Source organism: Heptranchias perlo, chromosome 20 (genome assembly GCF_035084215.1).
Source record: "Heptranchias perlo isolate sHepPer1 chromosome 20, sHepPer1.hap1, whole genome shotgun sequence".
Classification (NCBI taxonomy): Eukaryota; Metazoa; Chordata; class Chondrichthyes; order Hexanchiformes; family Hexanchidae; genus Heptranchias; species Heptranchias perlo.
This window is the reverse complement of record NC_090344.1, coordinates 28,383,947-28,398,774: the sequence shown is the minus strand read 5'-3', so window position 1 is coordinate 28,398,774 and position 14,828 is coordinate 28,383,947. Positions and strand designations below refer to the sequence as shown.

General features: G+C 43.4%; 4 non-coding genes across 4 annotated transcripts; 2 read left to right on the top strand and 2 right to left on the bottom strand.

Annotated features, from left to right (window-relative positions):
* The first annotated feature begins 611 nt into the window (after window positions 1-611).
* On the top strand, window positions 612-694 carry trnas-uga (transfer RNA serine (anticodon UGA)). Its single transcript has one exon. It is a non-coding gene; the product is annotated as a tRNA-Ser (tRNA).
* Window positions 695-5,031: 4,337 nt separating this feature from the next.
* trnat-agu (transfer RNA threonine (anticodon AGU)) lies at window positions 5,032-5,105 on the bottom strand. The gene has a single exon. It is a non-coding gene; the product is annotated as a tRNA-Thr (tRNA).
* Window positions 5,106-9,383: 4,278 nt separating this feature from the next.
* On the top strand, window positions 9,384-9,472 carry trnap-agg (transfer RNA proline (anticodon AGG)). The gene is given in 2 exon segments: window positions 9,384-9,419; window positions 9,437-9,472. It is a non-coding gene; the product is annotated as a tRNA-Pro (tRNA).
* Window positions 9,473-14,467: 4,995 nt separating this feature from the next.
* On the bottom strand, window positions 14,468-14,549 carry trnas-gcu (transfer RNA serine (anticodon GCU)). Its single transcript has one exon. It is a non-coding gene; the product is annotated as a tRNA-Ser (tRNA).
* Window positions 14,550-14,828: the final 279 nt, after the last annotated feature.

Here is a 14,828-nt window from a genome sequence, read left to right as displayed (position 1 = left end):
GTAAACGTATCCCAATTCACGTGACCTCATGAATGGAGAATGAAAAATGCTCCTCGATTGGGTGGTGATCGAACCCGGGCCTCCCGCGCAGAAAGCAAGAATTTGATCACTGAAATAACAAAGTCCGCACAGCAGCCGGCGGTCTGCGCTCAGTTCGAAACCTGTCTAAAAGAACATACCGTCTCAGAGTTCTCCTGTCAAAACCTTCTTCATTCTCTTCTGCAGCCGTGTTGGATTTGTCGCTTGCAGCAGCGATGACCCAATGATTAAGGCGTTCGACTTGCAATGTGATTTTCCAACCCAGCTTCGACGCAACACACGTGGAGAATGGAAAATGTCTCAAATGGTGCGCAGATTGAAGCTGAGGGCGAATGTCGCACAATTCACGCGATCTTATGAATGGAGAATGAAAATAATCCGAAACGAACCGGAAATCGAACCCTGGTTTCTCACGTGATAAATGAGAATTCTATCACCGAGACAGCAAAGTCAGCACATTAACAAGCTGCAAGTTTCCAGTTGGAAACCTGTCTGAGAGAACAAAGTGTCACAGATCTCGTGTGATAACCCTACGCATTCTGATTTATAGCTGTGCATCATCGATGTTTGCAGCTGCGATGGCCGAGTGGTTAAGGCGTTGGACTTGAAATCCAATGGGGTTTACCCTGCACAGGTTCGAATCCTGTTCGCAGCGCTACTTTTTAAAGTTTGTTCAGTGTTCAAATTAACATGAACTTGAACGAACGGACCTTGTTCGCTCCCTCAGAGAGGTGCTCCATCGCCAACGACGCTTTTAACTCGGAGCCCAATGATCTCTTGCAAAATTGCAAGACACGTGAAGGAATCTCTCCCAAGCTCGATTCTAAATTCTGCTCGTTCGCAGAACTTGACATTTATACAATTTATTTCTATATTTTCATCTCTCCCTGTCTCTGTCTCTTGACTTTGCCTGTTTTCTCCTGATGGACTTCTCAGGCATCGTGAACAGCGAAGAATGATGGAACCTGCAACACCAGCAGAGAAGGGTAAAGATGGAAAGACTGAGACGGTAGGAAAAGAAAAGGTGCAACCCAGCTGATGAATTCGTAATAAATGTCCACACATTTATGTTTCTTCCCCTCACAATGAAAAAATCAGCAATTTGAGTACAGAACACTTATGATAGAGTGTATAATATGCGGATGTTGAGACCGAAAATCGAACCTTTGCCGTGGTGATGAAAGCGCCGAATCCTAAACACTAAACCTCAAGGAAACGCTGAAAATTCTTCGCTGCGAACAAGCAGAGCAACGCGGCCTTTCCTAATTGGCCCTTTGTAATTCAGGTCATTTTCCTGCCAGACAAGCTGCTCGCACAAAATGGCATTTTCTGTTCGAAATAATATCGCGACAGAGGTGATGTTCAGGCAATCACATCACCAAGTGCAAGTAGGCATGTACATGAAATGGAAAGTGAGGTAAAATACGACCACAAGCTGCTGATGGACATGTTTCCATTTCCAAAATTCACGAACTGAATACAGCTCCTTGGAAAACTGCAAGGCCACGCAGGTCCATCATGAATCGTTTGAAGCAACTGGCAGTTTAAAGTGGCATCTCCTGCTGCTTCTGTGGGGAGTGAGAGAGAGGCACTGTCGTAATTTGCGTGCAGTTTGATTTTGCACAGAACTGATCAGAGAAACAGCAAATATATCGGGGCTGTGAGATGTTCTATATTATTGATATTTCACCACAGGAATATCCGCAGTCAGAAGCTGAAAAGAAGGAGAGATAAGAGGCCTGAGAATAAACACAGAGCTGAATGAATCATGAAAGAGCGAAAGAAAAAATAATGTCATCATTTCCACTTTGTCTCGTGCGCAATCTTGGGAGCTCCCCAATGGCCTGGTGGTGAGAATTCGGTACTCTCACCGCCGCGAGGTTCGATTCCCAGTTAGGGAATTAACTTTGAAAAGAGTTATGAACTTATTAACTTAATTACATGAAGCTAATTAAATCATGTTCGTAGTTGAATCCCTGTTTTAATCACCATGAATCAATCGATAACTTTCTATTTCAGACTGAAGGCGATGTTGACGTGGTGACCGAGAGACAGTCAAAACTTGAATCAGACTTTTATGCTTTGAATGTGATGATTATTTTACATTTTATAGACTGCATCTTAAGAGTGGGATTAAAAACGCAGTGGAGTCGTTGTTAAATTTAACATTAACTGGCAATTGTCGCTGTTTTTCACAGGAGCGCCCGAACTGGTTCTCCGATCAAGATGAAAGTAACGCAACGAGGAACATCTGATACAACACGAAAGGCATCGGGCTATGACAAAAATCCCCATCGTTTTGCTTTTCCAAAATAAAGGGTGTGAAATTTATTCTCTGAACATAGGAACAGTCTGGTCTCGCTCACTACAGAAATCTCCATGTCACAGCGAACCAGCTCTCCTGCTGCGAATGCGGCCTCCCTTCGGGGCTTTCGGGGGCTTGTCTGTCAATGAGAATTGTAATTACCGTGAAGCCAATGTTCCATTCCTTTATATGATTCATGTGCCTGATTCCGACCGCAGGGTAAATGGTAGAATATCAGCCCTGCTCAGCTGGCAATGATTCCGGTACATTTTCTTGATTCCAAAACATGCGTTGAAACCCTGGAAATTTTAGACGATGAATCCTGAGGAAAAATAAAATAAGGGCTCGAACCATCAAACTTTCACGCTAACCGATAACACCGCCGAGAACAGGTGAAGAGATCACCTGCTAAACCAATAATTCACTGGGCTAAACTTTGAGATTGCAGCGACCAATATAACAACTGTCTACAGTCAGTGAAAAATGAATGATTAAAGCTTGTAGGAGTGAAAATCCAACCAGCCGGTCTTCACTCTTAAACCAGCAACTGTGAAGAAAAACATGCCGGAGAAATACTCGATTTCAGTGCGGCGACACTGGGCCAGAGTAAAGTTCATTCAATATAATTGCCGAGTGGCTGGAGGGTGGATTTGGAACTCCTGACCGATTGCACCACGCATTTTCCAGATCTGCTTGGATCACCAATCCCTTCAGTTCATCACTGAGAGGGACAACTCGATTCTCGGTTTCTTTTTCCTGACGATTGATGAAATTTTACAAATTGGAAGCGATCAATATCAAATGTAAACACGCCACCGACATGATCACAGATACAAAGCGGCCACACTCTGCTTCAATGAGATGAAAGTCAAGAGCGATTTTACGGTCGAATGCAATGGCGAACACAATTCATTCAACGAAAGTTCAGGTCGTTGAGGTGCCTTTAAAGTCCTGATTGTTTCTATTGGACTTCTTCCCAAAGCATTTGAGATTCACGTGGGACGATTTGGGGACGTTATTTTCTTTTGTGCTAAAGTTTCAACTGCAGTTCAAGATCAAAATTTATGGGACGATAGCTGTTCACAATTTATCGGTGCTGGGACCACTGCTGTTCACAATTTATCGGTGCGGTGCTGGGACCACGGTTGTTCACAATTTATCGATGCTGGCACAACTGTTGTTCACAATATATCTGTGAAGATTTCCACATCGTTCACCTGAGGAAGGAGGTAGCCTCCGAAAGCTTGTGAATTTAAAATAAAATTGCTGGACTATAACTTGGTGTTGTAAAATTGTTCACAATGTATCTGTGATGGGACCACTGTTGTTAACACTTTATCAGTGGTGAGACCACTGTTGTTCACAATTTATAGGTGCTGGGACCACTTTTGTTCAAAATTTACATTCATGATTTGGACACGGGAATCGGAAGTACAATTTCAAAACTTAGGGACGACACCAAATTGCGAGCTGTAGTTAATACAAAGAAGAATGCGAATAATAAAGGAAGACATTAGTAAATTTGCAGAATGGGCGTGGAAATGGCAAAATAATTGCAATATTTATTATATACTCCCTTGCCTTTTTGCCCCCCCCCCCACTAAATGCATTACCTCACACTTCTTCAGATTGAATTGCATTTGCCACTTTTCTATCCACCTGTCCGCTCTATGGATATCTTCCTGCAGTCGACAGCTTTCCTCCTCACTATCAACCACAGGAACAATTTTTGTATCATCTGCAAATTTCTTCATCATGCCCCCTACATTTCAGTCTAAATCAATGATCTGTACCATGAGAAGCAGGGACCTGGTACGAAGCCGCATGGAACCCCACTCGAAACAGCCTTCCAGTCACAAAAGCACCCGTCGACCACAACCGCTTGCTTCCTGCTACTCAGCCAATTTTGGATTCAACTTGCCAATGTCCTTTGGATCCAATGGGCTTTTACATTTTTGACAAATCTGCCCTGTAGGACTTTGTCAAAAGCCTCGTTAAAATCCATGTTGACTACATCAATCGCGATACCCTCACCGATCCTCCTTGATACCTCCTCAAATAATTCAATTCAAACGACCATCCCTTAACAAATCCACGCTGACTGTCCTTGATTAATCCGTGCCTTTCTAAAATACGATTCATACTTCAGCTCGAGTTTAGGCCGACTGGCCTGTATTTACTTGATCTGTCCCTTTATCCCTTTTTCAAAAATGGTACAACGTTAGCAATCCTCAAATCCTCCTGCACGACACCTTTTGCCAGGGTGGATTGGAAAATGATGGTCAGAGCCTCCGCTATTTCCTTCCTTGCTTCTGTTAACAACCTGGGATATATTTCATCTGGGCCTGGAGATTCAGGTCGAGCGATTTGAGGACTTCTTTTTCCTCTTTGCAAACGTTTGTCCGGCAGGTCAAGATCACAAGTCTTGGTCCAAATTCGGACGACGTCCGGCTTTGAACCTCAAATCGTGAATTATACCCCGATCCCAACGAGCCCAGAAACAAGAACGTGTCCTTTCATTAACGTGTTGCAGACACATTCTCTGAGAGGTCTGTCTGTGGAATGAAAGGGCGTTTTTGAACCGTCATTCTGTTATCAGTTTCCTCCTGAAACCTGAACAAATCCTAACACCACATTGTTATTTTGTCGCTTTATTCCATAAATTAGGAAAAATAATAAGCTGCACAAGGCACTGCTGGGAGTTGAACCCAGGATTTCCTGTTTACTAGACAGATGCTTTAACCAACTAAGCCACAGCGCCAACTGATGATTTGGGGCCCCCACCTCCTCACTAATATCTATCAGCGACACTTCACTGTTGGGGGTTCAGGCCTTTTTCTCTCTGTCCATTTCGCTTGTCCGTTCACCTGTGCATCCCGACACTGACTGCATTTCTCGCTGAGTTTATCTTTGTGTATCCTTCAGTGCGTTGATACACGGATGATTATGTGTGATTGTATTTGTGACATTAAATAAATCAGGGCTTCAGACAATTCTCGCTGTGACATTGGAGAACTATTGAGCCTAACTTTACAGCGGAGTGTTGTTTATTGTGGTGCTGAAACTAAAAAAATCGTAAGAGGAGCAAAAAGGGAAAAGGAGAAAAACTTATGAGGGAAAATGAGGACAACTCTCACGGTTTTTACGAGTATATTAAGAGAAAGAAGGGAGGCTGAGAGTAATGTGGGCCGCTTAAAGACAGATGGAGGTGATATTGTAATTGAAAATCAGGAAATGGCAGAGTTGCTAAATTTTTACTTTGCATTGGTCGTCACAGAAATGGATGAGGCTAACATACCAGAGACACGAGGAAAACTGTTAATAAATCAAGGGGATTCAGTACAAGTAAAATAATGGCAATGGAGAAAATGAGGAGGCGAAAGATAGATAAATCTCCAGGAGCTGATGGTTTCCACCCCAGGGGATCAAAAGGAACAGGTGAGGAAATTGTACATACTTTAGTCATGATTGATCAAAACTCTCTTGATTTCGGAGTTGTTATTTAACGAAGCGCATCTTGATTGGAGGCTTCTGTTTGAGAAAGATCTCGAAGTGATAATTGAGAGACCGAAAATGAAGCTGTTTGGCAGGAGCGCTGATGCTGTCGGTTGTTCGCTGCTCTCGTGTTGCCCAATTGTTAAGCGTGCGTTACTTATTTATAGCAGTATGGGCTCCAGAAATGACCAGGTTGTGAGGTCGAGCGTCTTCTAAAACAATCAAACCTTTTACTCCGAACATTTTGATCGGAGTTCAAGGTAGAAATGGTATCTTCCATAACGCATCTTGTTAACAACCAGTTGTTTTTACAATACGCCCTTGTGGGACAAACGTATGGAGGTCAACAATCGACTTCTTAGTTTTCCCATGTGGGCATTTAGGTTCCTCTGGCCTACCGTCTTTCAATAGCAAGTGTCAGTTTACTTGTTCATAGGGGGAGAGGGGGCTTTTAGCGGCAGCTCATATCTCAAAGGGGCCGGTACGAGATCTCTAAATCTAAAGAACCAAAAAACAATTCTTCTTTTCTTGAAGCCGATATTCATCGGTTGGAAGTTCCGTGTTGGGAAAATTTGGAAGAGAAATATTCTGCCTGGTTTCACTGTGTCACGGGTGAAATTATTCAGCTTACAGATGTTAATACACTGAAAGGTCGAGAGGCCTTTTCCAACTCCCGTGTGGGACAAGTTCAGCCTTTGAGCCTCTGGGTAAAGTCTTATTTTTAATTGCTGCGAACGAATGACAAGACATTTCGCACAAACAAGAAGAATTGTAAACTCACGAGTTCACTGTTCATGTTTCTTACATCTTGTTCAACAGAAACAAGGATTCTCCTCAACATGTTCCTGAGAATTTTATCAAACGGACCTCACCCTCGTTCGACGGCTGCAATGATAATTCGGAGATCTCCCATGAATATGTACGATGGGAGCTTATGTTGTATCGAGTCTGGGTAGCTCAGTCGGTAGAGTATCAGACTTTTAAAGTGGGCAGTGAGCTGAAGGTCCAGCGTTTAACTCCCTGTCCAGGCTCCAAATTTCGGAACAGCTGGCAAGCTGTGACTTTGTAGGGGGACCTGCGATGTGTTGTCAAACCTTTGATAGTATCTTGTTTCCCAGGGATGGGCAGTAATGCGCTGTCTGAGGCGGTTCCCGATCAGGAATTCAACTTTACTGTATTAGTTCACTGTATTAATTTCGCAAAACTCATTAAACTCTGTAAAAAAGACGAATACTTGTTCAAATCGCCATTGATCAACCAGTAACTTTCTGTTTCCGGCTGAAAGAAATGCTAACTTTTTTATGCGTTAATTCACCAGGCAGAATTTAGGGAGTTCAGAGGGGAAGTGAAAAAGGAAATGAGAGGCAAAGAGAAATATGACTATTAACTGACGGCCAACATAAAAGGGAATCCAAAAGACTTCGACAGGCATGTAAACAGTAAACGGGTAGTCAGAGGAGGGGTGAGGCCGATTCGGCACGATAAAGGAGATCTACTCATGGAGGCAGAGGGGATGGCCTTGGTACCAAATGAGTACTTTGTATCTGTCTTCACCAAGAAGACAGAGTCTCAGCAAAGGAAGTTATCGTTGAGATACTGGATGGTCTAAAAATTGATAAAGAAGAGGCACTTGAACGGCTGGCTGTACTTAAAGTAGATAAGCCACCACGTCCGGATGGGATGCATGCTCGGTTGCTGAGGGAAGTAAGGGTGCAAATTGCAGAGGCACTGGCCATAATCTGCCAACATCCTTCGATATGGATGTGGTCCCAGAGGACTGGAAAATTGCAAAGGTTACACCCTTGTCCAAAAAAGGGTGTACGATGAAACCCAGCAACTATCGGTCAGTCAGTTTAACCTCAGTGGTGCGGAAACGTTTCGAAACGATAACCCGGGACAGAATTAACAGTCACTTGGACGAGGGTGGATTGATTAGGGAAAGGCAGCACGGATTTGTTAAAGGTAAATCGTGCTTAACTGACCTGTTGGAGTTTTTTGATGAGGTAACAGAGAGGATAGATGAGGGCAATTTAGTTGATGTGGTGTATAAGGACTTTCAAAAGGTGTTTGATGAAGTGCCGCATGGGAGGCTGATCATCAAAATTGCGGCCCATGGAATGAAGGGGGCAGGAACAACATGAATGCAGAATTGACGAACAGCAGGAAACAGATTACTGGTGAACTGTTGTTTTTCCAACTGGCGAGAGGTGTACAGTGGCGTTCCCCAGGGATCAGTGCTGGAACCACTGCTTTTCCTGATATATATTAATGACTTGGACTCGAGTGCACAGGGCTCAATTTCAAAATTTGCAGATGAAACAAACCTTGGAAGGGTAGGAAACAATGATAAGGATAGTGATGAACTTCAAAGGATATAGACAGGCTGGTGGCAAGGGCGGAGACGGGGCAGATGAAATTTAACGCAAAAAAATGCGAAGTGATACATTTCGTTCGGAAAAACGAGGAGAGGCAAAATAAACTCCAGGGCACAAATGTAAAAGCGGTAGAGGAACAAAGAGGGGTTTATGTGTACAAATCGTTGAATGTGGCAGGGCAGGTTGAGAAAACGATTAAAAAGCATACGGGATCTTGGGCTTCAGAAATAGATGTATAGAGTACAAAAGTACAAAAGTATAGAAGTCAGGATGAAACTTTAGAACACACTGGTTCGAACACAACTGGAATTTTGTGTGGGGTTCGGGACACCGCACTTCAGGAAAGATGTGAAGGCCTTCGAGGGGGTTCCACAAAAAAATACTATAATAATTCCAGGGATGAGGGACTTTACTTACGTGGATAGACCGGAGAATCTGAGGTTGTTCTCCTTGGAACAGAGACGGTTTTGTAGAGATTTGATAGAGGTATTCAAAATCATGTAGGATCTCGGCATGGAAGATGGAGAGAAACTGTTCCCATTGGCGGAAGGGTCAAGAACCAGAGGACATCGATTTAAAGTGATTGGCAAAATAACCAAAGGTGACATGAGGAAAAACTTTTTTACACAGCGAGAGGTTCGGATCTCGAATGCACTGCCCGAGGGTATAATGGAGGCAGATTCAATCATGGCCTTCAAAGGGAAGCTGGATAAGTACTTGAAAGGAAAAAAAATGCAGGGCTTCGGGGAAAGGCGGGGGAGTGGTTCTAGCTGGATTGCTCTTGCAGAGATCTCGCACGGACTCGAAGGCGCGAATGGCCTCTTTCCGAGCTATCAGCTTTCTATGATTCAATTCTATGTGTTGGTTGCAATGCAAAGGGAACAGAGCGTGCCATAAATCGACACGACTCTCAGTATCCTCACAAGCAATGTAGTTTAAGAGCAACTAATTCTGAAACGTCTTACTTGATAACTCAAGTCGTGCACTCGAAAGCAATTTGGTAAAGGGAGACTAATATTGGTGAATGGAAATAGTTAGTGTACAACTTGATATTGCTGTCCACCCGAACAGAAAACGAGATTGGATGGATCGAAGAGGTCTGAAAGGATGGTCGATCGGCTGTGAGAAGCAACCAACTTTTACACTGGCTGCACAACTGAAATAACAGCGGCTCGTTGGTCTAGGGGTATGATTCTCGCTTAGGGAGTTTCATTGAGTGATATGCGAGAGGTTCCGGGTTCAAGTCCCGGACGAGCCCTCATGTGTTTCTCCTTTTAGTGAAAAGTCACCAATTGTCTTCTCACATCTTTTCAGTTTTGCTGTTGGTGGAACTGAATTATATCCAGAGGATGTTTGAGCTCCAGTGGACTGAATGCCGAAGTTTCGTCGACCCAATACACATGAAGCAAATAAAATGTCTCAAGAAGATGAGGAGATTGAAACTGAATTTGCATTTTTCCCAATTCAGGCGGACATTAGATGACGGGATTGAAAGCCACATATCCAAGTTTGCCGATGACACCAAGATGGGCAGCATTGTAAGCAGTGCAGATGAAAGCATAAAATTACAGAGAGGCATTAATATAATAAATGAATGTGCAAAATTGTGGCAAATCGATGTGAATTTCGTCAAGTGTGAGGTCATCCACTTTGGACCTAAAAGGATAAATCAGCGTACTTTCTAAATGGTGAAAAGCTCGAAACAGTGGAGGTCCAAAAAGACTTAGGGGTCCATGAAGATACATCATTAAATTTCATGGACAGGTACAAAAAATAAGCAAAAAGGTTAGTGGAATGTTGGTCTTTATATCCAGAGGACTAGAATACAAGGGGATAGTCATTATGATACAGTTATACAAAGCTGTGGTTGGACCACACCTGGAGTATTGCCTTCGGTTCTGGGCAACGCACATTAGGAAGGATATATTGGCTATGAAGGGAGTGCAGCGTCGATTTACTAGAATGTTGCCTGGACTCCACAGTTTAAATTACGCGGAGAGATTACATAAACTCGGGTTTGCCTCGAATTCAGTAGATTAAGTGCTGATTTGATCGAACATTTCAAAATATTAAGGGGAACTGATGGGGTAAATAGAAAAAAAATATTTCCGCCCGTTAGCGTGTCTTGGACTCGGGGACGCAGCCTAAATATTAGGGTCAGGACTTTCAGGAGTGAAGTTGGGAAACACCTCTGCAAGCAAAGGGAGGGAGAAGTTTGGAATTCTCTTCCGCAAACGGCAGTTGATGCGAGCTCAATTGTTGATTTTAAAACTGAAATTGATAGATTTTTGTTAACCAAAGGCATTAAGGGACATGGGGCTAAGGCGATAATATGCAGTTAGGTTACATATCAACCAGGATCTCACTGAATTGCGCATAAGTCTCGAGGGGCGAAATAGTACACTTTTGCTCTTCAGTTCCTCATTGTTGCAGAATGATCCTGCATTGTATCGGGAATCGAAACCAAGGTCTCCAGCGTAACAGGTAAGAATTCGACCCCAAGCACCATCAATATGCGCGTTTGTAACAGCAGCATGTGTCCATTTGGAATCCGATCTGAATGAACATGCCGTTTACAGCTCCGGTGGCCGAGTGTTTAAAGCGTTGGACTCAAAATTCAATTGAGGTTTTCCTGCCCAGGTTTGAATTCTGCTCGCAGAGCTACTGTTTAAAGATCACTTCAGTGCTGAAATAGATTAATTGGAGTTAATTGACCGCATTTATCTCTCTCCCAGAATGAGAGATTCTCCAGCGAGGCCGGTGCTTTTAACTTCTCTTGCAAGATTTCAAGACCCAAGAAGGAATCTCTCCGAATCTGTAACATAAATTCTGCTAGTTTGCAAAACCTGACATTTATACTCTTTATTTTCTTTGCCTGCATCTCTCTATCTCTCCATGTCTCCGTCTCTTGTCTCTCTGTATTGTCCACAATGGACTTCTCAGGCTTCCTTGAACGGCGATGGCTGATCTATCCTGCAAAAATAGCAGAGAAGGGTAAAGAAAAAAAAGACTGAGGAAGTAGGAAAAGGAAAGGTGCAACCCAGCTGATAATTTCGTAGCTAATGTTTCCACATTCGTGGCTCTTCGTTCTCATGGTGAATGAAAGCAGCAATTTGAGTAAAGTGTACTTATGGTGGAGTGTAAACTGTGACGATGCCGAGACAGACGACAATGTCGTTTCAGAGTAATTCATTCTGTAAAGTGTTACTTGATAATACAAGTCGTACATTCAAAACAAATTTGATAAAGAGAGACAAATATTGTTGATCTGAAATAATTAGTTTAGAACCTGATATTGCTCGACATCGTATATCGTACAAGAAAGCGAGTTTGGATGGCCATGGTGTTCTGAAAGGATGGCGGATCTGCTGCGTGGCAGCGAAATTTTACAGTGGCTGCACGGCTCTGTTACCAGTTGGACTTTGGATCTGATCCTCGCTCAGGGAGTTTCACTGGTTCAAATCCCAGTATGAGCCCCCTTGCGTCCCCATTTTTCGTCAAAAACCACCAATTGGCTTCTCACATCTTTGAAGTAAGTGCAGAAGGCAGGTTTGACTTATCTCCAGCCGAGCATGTTTGAACACCAGAGGAGAGAATGCAAAGGGTTTGTCCACGAAAGACACGTAGACGAAATGAAGATAATCTTTCAAGAAGTTGTACAGATTGAAGCCGGCACATGAATTTATCCCAATTCAGGCGATTTCATGGGTACAGATACAAAAGGTAAAGGAAGCTGCTTTGGCCTGGAACCAAACCCCTGGTTTCCTGTCGGCAGGCGAGGGTTCGACACTGAACCACCAATGCACACACGGCTGCAGGCTGCACGTGTCGCGTTGGATACAAGTCTGGAACATGCAGTCTGGCAGAGTTCCTGTGATGAGCCTGCGCAGTCTCAAACCGCGTGCTACCTGTGGGTGACCAAACGAGTGGGTCAAGCATGGTCTTGAAATTCACTGAGATTCGAAATCACTTCACACCGCCACTCTAAAATGGTCAAATAAATAAGAGCTGTAGTTACCAGGCAGCGTTTACTTTTTTTCAGAAATAATGTAAGAATCCAGCCCTATGTACACGTCTAAGATTTCACGGCATGCGACGAATTTCCTTTAAGCTGCCACCTAAATTCTGCTCAACCACAGAATTGGAGATTTATACTATTTTTCTTTGCATGTTTCTGTCTATCTCTGTCTGCGTTTCTTCACTTTCGCTGTTGATCCCTAATGGACTTATCAGGCTTCCTTCAACAGCCAGGTCTGCAAACCCGGGATGGGAAAAGGCTGTCGGTTCTTCGTCCAATTGTTGGATTTCGACGGGTTGAGTTTTGCTATTTTCCGTCTCCGTTTTCGGAAAATATAAACCGAGATGGGATTTCCCCTGCTCGGGTCCCGTCACCTGCGGATAATGGGAATGAACCCGATCTATCATCCGGTCCTAATATCTGTATTCTCATTGTTTAACAATAAAATTACGGGGTTACAGTTATTTTCAGGACACATTTTAGAAATTCAGACTTATTCGAAAACGAGAACCACGTGGGATTAAAGCGCCGGTGGTAACGTGGGCAAGTAATAGGCTGGGGGATAGGAGGCAGAGAGCAGTGGTGAACGGATGTTTTTCTGACAGGGGAGAAATATGCAGTGGAATCCCCCAGGGGTCGGTATTAGGACTATTGCTTTTCTTGTTATATATAAATGTCTTGGATGTGGGAATAGGGAATACAATTTCGAAGTTTGCGGATGATACAGAACTTGGCAACGTAGTAAATAGTGAGCATGATAATAGCAGACTTCAGGAGGACATGGACAGACTGGTGAAATGGGCGGTCACGTGACAGATTTAACGCCGATCAGTGTGAAGTGATGCACTTTTGGAAGAAGAACATGGAGAGGCAGTATAATCTAAATGGAACAATTTATGGGGGGTTCCAAGAGCAGAGGGACCTGGCGGTTCATATTCAGAAAACAGGGCAAGTTGATAAGGCGGTTAAGAAAGCATATGGGATACTTCGCTTTGTAAATAGGGGTATTGAATACAAAAAATGGAAATCACACTAATCCTTACAAATCAGTGTTTAGGTCTCATCTGGAGTATATTGTACAGATCTGGGCACCACACTTTAGGATGAAAAGGGATTGAAGAGGATTCAGAGCAGGTTGACCTGGATGATACCAGGGATGAGGGACTTCAGTTATTTGAAGAGATTGGAGAAGCTAGGATTGTTCTCCTTACAGCAGAGATCGTTAACGGGAGACCGAATGGAGGTATTCAAAATAATGAGGGGTTTTGAAAGAGCAAGTAGGGAGAAACTGTTTCCTCTGGCATGTGGGTTGGTAACCAGAGATCATAGATTTAAAATAATTGGGAAAAGAACTAGAGGGGAATTGAGGAGAATTTTTTTCACACAGAGGGTTGTTAAGATCAGGAACGCACTTCCTGAAAGGGTGGTGAAAGCCGATTCCATGGGATCATTCAAAAGGCAATTGTACATAATTGAAGAGGACTAATTTGCATGATTATTGGGAAAAATCTGGGCTGTGGGTCTAATTTGGACAGGTCTTCGAAAAAGCCGACACTGGCACGACGGCCGAATGGCCTCCTTCTTTGATGTAAGATTCTATGATCCTATGATTACCTTCTGAATCATTGCAATTGAAGCTATTCAGTGTTGAGCAACGAAGAAAATTATAACCGTGATATTCTGCTTCTCCATTCCCTTATGAATATCGCAGATTATAATGTCCAGGCGGGGGTGGGTCTGAATGGGGGATAGAGTGCGGAGCTTGGAATGGAAGCCCAGCAGAATGAACTTGGTCTCATCAGTTTTTGTTATTTTTCCGACCAGTTGCCCGAAGCAGGCGGTGAACCTTTTTCTCGAGAGAGGATCGTCATTTCAGTTCAGAAGGAAAAAGGTACCAAGAAAATCGCGTAAAACGCACAAAGAATGATCCGGGACTTACAGCACATCCCTTTTAAACTGACACAGACACGAAATGATCCGGACATAAATCATAATTATGGGACGTAAGTTTCTCTTACGTTGACCATAAGATTTACTCATTTTACAATGACACCAATGTACACTCTGATATTTCGCGATCTCACAATCTCACAATCTCAACACCTTCCTGGAAGGAACTGTTGCTGATTTCAGCAAACAATGCAAAACCCTCCGTCTGCCGTTTCGAGAAGGATGGGACTTTCACCAGACCTTCTGGGTGGACTGAATGGGAGAAACAAAACTTACACGCAATAACGACGAAGATGGGATTCGAACCCACGCGTGCAGAGCACAATAGATTAGCAGTCCACCGCCTTAACCTCTCGGCCACCTCGTCGCATGCAGAAATATGCGAAACCCCCTTTATACAAAATTAAAATTCTGGCTATGTTGCCAATCTGAAATAAAAACTGTAAATGTGTATATCCTCAGCAGGTCAGGCAGAATCTTTCGACATAGAAACAGAGTTAACGTTTCAGGTCGATGACCATCACATGAGTATTCCAACTCACTCAACTTGCGCCTTGTAAATGGTTCAACGGCTTTAGGGAGTTAGAAGGTGAGTCACTTGGCGCAGAATATCCAGCCTCTGACCTGCTCTTGTCGCCTCAATATT